The sequence below is a fragment of the Molossus molossus genome, unplaced genomic scaffold, assembly GCF_014108415.1.
Source record: "Molossus molossus isolate mMolMol1 unplaced genomic scaffold, mMolMol1.p scaffold_m16_p_11, whole genome shotgun sequence".
NCBI classification, from domain to species: domain Eukaryota; kingdom Metazoa; phylum Chordata; class Mammalia; order Chiroptera; family Molossidae; genus Molossus; species Molossus molossus.
In genome coordinates, this window is record NW_023425346.1 from 51803130 (window position 1) to 51809816 (window position 6687).

Consider the following 6687-nt stretch of genomic DNA (forward strand, 5'->3'; position numbering starts at 1 on the left):
ATGTTGTTCCATTTATTTGTATATCAATTGGTTGCTTCTTGTATGTGCCCTGATCAGGAATCAAACCCAAAACCATGGTGGGTGGGGATAACTGAGCTACTCAGCCAGGGCTAGAATCCTTTTATGTTACTTTCACAGCTGAGCTCTTTTTTTTAAAGACTTTAACTTGAAGTATAAAACCAGAAGAGCAGCCCTGGCTGGTTAGCTCAGCAGTTAGAGCATCGGCCCTTGGACTGAATGGTTTAGAGTTCAATTCCCTGTCAAGGGCATGTACCTGGGATTATGCAGGAGGCAACCAACTGATATGTCTCTCTCACACTGATGTTTCTCTCTCTCTCTCTCTCTCTCTCTCCCTCCCTCCTTCCCTCCCTTCCACTCTACCTAAAAATCAATGAGGGGGGAAAATGTCCTTGGGTGAGGATTAACAAAAGCAAACCAAAAAAAATACCCCAGCAGAGCAATGCCTCCATATGGGTCTAATATACAGTTCATTCTACCTGTGAGAGTATAAGAATTGAAATATTTTTTGACAACTGTGAAATGGAATTGGGTATCAGTTTCTGGACCTGCCATGATTTCAATCTTGCCAAAAACATGAATTCTGCAGCCTCTGTCCTTCAACTTTTGTGTGGCTACCATTCAACCTACTGGAAGAAGCCACCTCCCCTGCATGTGTTCAACCAGCTGTTAATATTTTTTAACAAAATATTTCAGAAGTATATGATTTCAAAAGTGAAAATTCTCCGTATTTATATGCCCCAGAAAAAGCACTGCTAATAGTTTGATATATAGGTAGTCTTTCATTGCTTTCCCTTTAAAACATGCACACACACACAAACACACACACACACACACAAAGTAATAATATATAACTAATTTATAGATACATGTGTGTATATATTGCATATATGTATACATACATACATGTATATGCCCTCCAAAAAGTTTGTACCAACTTACACTATTATACATATTTATTTATATATGTAATTATTTACAAATATGGGATTAATTTAATACTGTATTGCAGGACTGAAATTAGAATGAGGAAGAGGAGAGAGACTAGGATGTAAAATTGAAGGAGTTATTCTCAGGGGCCATACCTGCACTCCTAGAACCCTAACAGTGAGTGCTTCCTTAAGTATTATGCCCTAGGCCTTGCCAAAATAGTCCCAGTCCCTCCTTTGTGCAACTTGCTTTTTATTTTTCCTGTTTAATTTATCCTGAATATATTTCCATATAGAATTATTTCTTTTTAGTGGCTACATAATCTTTCATTTATGAATAAATCATAACTTATTTATCCAATCACCTTTTGAAGGACATTTATTTCTTTTATTTTTTAATCCTCACCCAAGGATATTTTTCCATTCATCATCAGATAGAGTGGGAGGGAAGGAGAGAGAGAGAGAGAGACCTCGATGTGAGAGAGACACATCAACTGGTTGCCTCCCACACGACCCAACCAGGGCCAGGGATGAACCATAGCTGAGGTACGTGCCCTTGACTGAAATCAAATCCATGACTCATTGGTCCACAGGCTTACACTATAACCACTGAGGAAAAGGCCAGGGCTAAGGACATTTATTTCTAATTTCCAGTGAGCATCTTTGTCATATACATCTATACCAATTTGTGTTAGAATTTCTCTGTGTTGAATTTCAAAAGAGAACAACTGGGTCCAAGGCTGGTATGCACTTAACTTTTTCTTTTTTATAACTAAAGGCATTTTTACCATCAAAAATATCTTCAAAAGTGTCTGTTTCCTTACATTCTGACCATAACTAGGTGTTATGAATTTTTTAAAGCTTTGGCAGTTGGATAGGTAGAAATAATCACTTGTTTTTATTTTAATTGGCATTTCTGTAAATTACATTGGGAATTTCTTTCTCCTGCTTAACCATTTGTTTCACTTCTTTTGAGAATTGCCTCTTTATGCAATTTGGAAAATTTCCCACATCATTTTTTTTCCTGAAGTTTTATGAGGTCTTTTTATGTTAGGAATTTTAGTCTTTTCTCTAAATAAATAACAATAGATTAATAGATAGATAGATAGCTTTTTTAAAAATATTTTTATTGATTTTTTTTAGAAAGAGAGAACTATCAATCAGCTGCCTCCCTCATGCCTCCTACCAGGAACTGAACCTGCAACCCAGGCATGAGCCCTGTCTGGGAATCAAACCAGCCACTCTTAGGTGCACAGGATGACACTCAACTAACTGAGCCACATTGACCGGGGCTCTATATATATTTTGAAAATACTTTTTCTCAGATGGTCTTTTGTCATTTATTTTCTTTTGATGTTGCTTATTCATCTTTTTTGTTTGTTTGTATTATTTTTTGGAGCTCTATTTTTTTTTTTTAATCCTCACCCGAGGACATTTTTTGTTCAGATAGAGTGGGAGGGAGAGAGAGAGAGAAACATTGATGTAAAGGGACACATCGAGTGGCTGCCACCCGCACGACCAACCAGGGCTGGGGACAAACTGCAACTGAGGCACACACCCCTAGCGGGAACTGAACCAGGGTCTCTCTGGACCTCAGGCTGATGCTCCAACCGCTGAGCCAAACTGGCCAGGGCAGGTTTTTGTTTTGTTTTGTTACTTTTTAAAAAAACAAAAACCTTTATTGTTTAATGTATTACAGATGTTCCTCATTTTCCCCCCATTAATCCCCTCCTCCCCACTCCCACTCCCCTCCCGCCTTTTCCCACACTGTTGTATCTGTCCATTGGTTATGCATATAAGTTCTTTGGTTTATTTCTTCCCACCCCTCAACCCCTTTCCCTTCAAGGTTTGTCAGTCTAGCAGTGAATTTGTACTTCTTAATCCCTTCACCTTTTTCACCCATTCCCCCAATTCCCCTCCCATCTAGGAACCAACAAAATATTCTCTGTATCTATGAGGATGTTTCTGTTCTGCTTGCTCATTTTGTTTGTAGATGCTATTGTCGATAGATATGTATTCATTGCCATTTTGTTGTTCATATATTCTATCTTTTTCTTCAAAAAGACCCTTCATCATTTCATATAATAACGGTTTGGTGGTGATGAACTCCTTTAACTTTTTCTTGTCTGGGAAACTCTTTATATGGCCATCCATTCTAAATGACAGCTTTGCAAGATAGAGTAATCTTGGTTGTAGGTTCTTGCTTTTCATCACTCAGAATATTTCTTGTCACTCCCTTCTGGCCTTCAAAGTTTCTTTTGGGAAATCAGCTGACAACCTTATGGGAACTCCCTTGTAGGGAACTAACTGCTTTTCTCTTGCTGCTTTTAAGATTCTCTCTCTGTCTTGAACCTTTTGCATTTTGATGATGTGTCTTGGTATGGGCCTCTTGGGGTTCATCTTGTATGGGACTCTCTGTGCTTCCTGGACATGTATGTCTGTTTCCTTCACCAAGCTAGGGAAGTTTCCTGCCATTATTGTTTCAAACAGGTTTTTAATTTCTTGTTCTCTCTCTTCTCCTTCTGGCACCCCCAAGATGCGAATGTTGGCACAGTTGAAGTTGTCCCAGAGGCTCCTTACACTATCCTCATTTTTTGGATTCTTTTTTCTTTTTGCTGTTCTGATTGGGTATTTTTTGCTTTCTTATATTCCAAATCAATGGTTTGCTTCTTGGCTTTACCTACGTTACTATTGAATCTGTGTAAATTATTCTTTAATTTCAGTTTATGCCTCCTTCATTTCTGACTGTGCATCCATCATTTCTGGCTGGTCCTTTTTTATGCTCTTGAGGCCCTCACTGAGTTCATTGAGCATCCTTATAAGCAGTATTTTGAACTCAGCATCTGTTAGGTTGTTTATCTCCATTTCGCTTAGTTCTTTTCTTGGGGTTTTGTTCTGTTCTTTCATTTGGAACCTGTTTCTTTGTCTCCTCATTTTGGCTGCCTCCCTGTGTTTGTTTCTGTGTATTACTTAACGAGAGGTATGGGGCTTTCTGAGACGAGATGCTGCTTGTTTGAAAGAATTTAGGAAAACCTGAAGCAGGATCCAACCCTATGGTTAAGCAACTGGCAACAGCTTGGGTGGGCCTGAAAGTTGGATGGGGCGGGGCCTCAGGCAATCACCAGGGCAGGGCAAACAGTGTGAGCCAGGTTGCTGGAGTCCCAGATATGGACTGTCTGCCACCCCAGGGAAGGGCTCACCAAAGGAACATAGGCCTCTGACAGCACGTTTGTCCTGGAGAAAGCCCCTTCTCCAGCCCTCGCTCCAGTGCCAAACAGCTCAGTTCTTCCTTGTATGTCTCTGGTGCTCCTCGAGCTGCCTCCCCTCCAAGCTTAGAGAGTGCGAGTCCGAGTAAGTCCGTGTGCGGGCCCTTTAAGGAGCTGCCTGGGGCTCCAGCTGCATCAGCTTCCCTGAGCCTCTGTTCCTGCTGGTTTTTTCAGCCAGAGGTTATGTGGACTTCTCTTCCTGGCACTGGAACCCTGAGCGTGGCGTCTGGTGTGGGATGGGGACTCCTCAGTCCTCAGGGAGGACCTACCCAGCGGAGGTGTCCTCCTGATTTTTATCCGCCATATGTGGGTATGGGACCAGCCCGTCGGGCCTCCGCCCCTCCTACCAGTCTCGATGTGGCTGCTGCTTTAATTCCGTAGTTGTAGGACTTCCATTCAGCTTGATTTCAGGCGGTTTTGAATGATGGTTGTTCTGTAGTTTAGTTGTAACTTTGATGTGGTTGTGGGAGGACGCAATACCGCGTTTACCTACGCCACCATCTTGACCGGAAGTCTCTCTTTCTTTTTTTTTTTATGGAGTTTGACATATCAGTCTTTTCTTTTATGGTTTCTGCATTATATTATATGTTCAAAGAGGTCTTTATCATTCAAAATAACTTTTGCAACAGCTTTATTAAGATGTAATTTGTATACCACAATCAATATTCACCCTTTTAAAGTAGATAGTTCAGTGGTTTTTAGTATAATCCAGAGTTGTGCAACCATCGCCACTATTTAATTTTAAGACATTTCATTACTGCAAAAAGAAATCCATATCAACTAGCAATCACTCCTCATTGCCCCCTCCTTTCAGCCTCTGACAACCACTAACTTACTTCTGTCTCCACAGATTGACCTATTCTGGACATTTCAAATAAATGGAATCACAAACATGTGGTGTTTTGTGTTTGGCATCCATTCAGCAAAATGTTTTCAAGTCTCATCAATGTTGTGGCATGTATTGGTGTTTAATTCCCTTATGTGACTGAATAATATTGTTTACACATATATCAACTGATGAAGAGTTGGCCATTATGATTAATGCTTCTGTGAGCATTTGTGCATACTTTTTCTTTTTTTGTATGTGCCCCTAGCGGGAACCGAACCCAGGACTCTCTGGTCCGCAGGCTGAGGCTACAACCGCTGAGCCAAACCAGCCAGGACTGTGTATACATTTTTGTTTAACACCTATTTTTAATTATTCTGAGCATGCTGGGTAATCTGGTAACTATGTTTGAAATTTTAAGAAATTCTGTTTTCCTAAACAGCTATACCATTTTACAATTGCACCAGTAATATATGAAGGTTCCAATTTCTCTACATCCTTGTCAACACTTGTTATTGTCTGTTATTTCTATTTTAGTCATCTTAGTTGGTATGATGTGGTATGTCATTATAATTTTTATTTACATTTCACTAATGGCTAATAATGTTGAATATCACCCTGACCAGTGTGGCTCAGTTGTTTGGGCGTCATCCAGTGCACCAGGAGTTTGCTAGTTCGATTCCCAGTCAAGGGCACATGCCCCGGTTTCAGGCTCAATCCCCAGTGGGGTGCGTTTAGGAGGCAGCCGAACAATGTTGTACTCTCACATCAATGTTTCTATCTCTCTCTCCCTCTCCCTTCCTTGCTCTTTAAAAATCAATAAACTATTAAGAAATAATAACATTGAGTATCTTTTCAAGTACTTATTGGCCATTTGTATATTTTCTTTGGAGAAGGGTCTACTTAGATGTTTTGCTCATTAGTTAATTGGATTTGTTGTAAGGGGCGCCCAAGTTTTGCCACCCCAAAATATGCCTTTTGGGGTATTGATTTTAAGCTGGTTATTAAAAAAACAAAAGACTCAGAAAGAACTTTTGACCCTTCCCCCTTACCTGCCTAAAGGAACTCATGTAGAAAAATCTGCTTAAAAAAAGACTATATAACTTTAGTCTCATAGCATAAATTAAATGTGGCAGACGGGGAGAAATCTAGCAAAGCTTAGCTGTTAGACTTCCCTCTGTGTCCCATTGTTTCTTAGTTGCCCAGCAAAAATTTGTTTACCACATTTGCTCTTTGTCATCTACTCGTGAATTGCCTACTTTGCTTAGAAATCCCAGATCCCTGCCCTTTTCCCCTTTATCCAAAATAGCATATAAACCTCAACTGCCCAATGCATCTTTGGGTTTCATTTCTTATGCCACCCTGAAATGTACATTCATTATACATTTTGGACATTTTCTCCTGTTCATTTGTCTCTGTTAATTTGATTATTCACTCAGATAGAAGTATTATCGGTGGAAGTGGAATTCTTGGGGTACTCCAAGGAAAAGAGTTTCATGAGGGTCCCATGGGAGGATGGAGTTTTGTGGAAAGCTTTATTGATTATGTAACATTAAGGGCATGCCCCTCCAAGGTCCCAACTCTGTTTATCTTGCCATAGAAGAAGTTCAATCTTGTTTTCAGTAGGGCCAGGATTAAGGCCACTGCC

The 6687-nt window shown here is 40.1% G+C and overlaps 1 protein-coding gene across 1 annotated transcript in view; it reads right to left on the minus strand.

Annotated features, from left to right (window-relative positions):
• BMPR2 (bone morphogenetic protein receptor type 2) overlaps positions 1-2720 on the minus strand; it is a 193646-nt gene extending 190926 nt beyond the window's left edge. The window contains exons 1-2 of the mRNA XM_036254249.1: positions 2716-2720; positions 2446-2450 (exon numbers count right to left, since the gene is read on the minus strand). The gene's annotated coding sequence lies outside the window, so the exon portion shown is untranslated. The remainder of the gene's footprint in view (positions 1-2445; positions 2451-2715) is intronic.
• Between the last annotated feature and the right edge of the window lie 3967 nt (positions 2721-6687).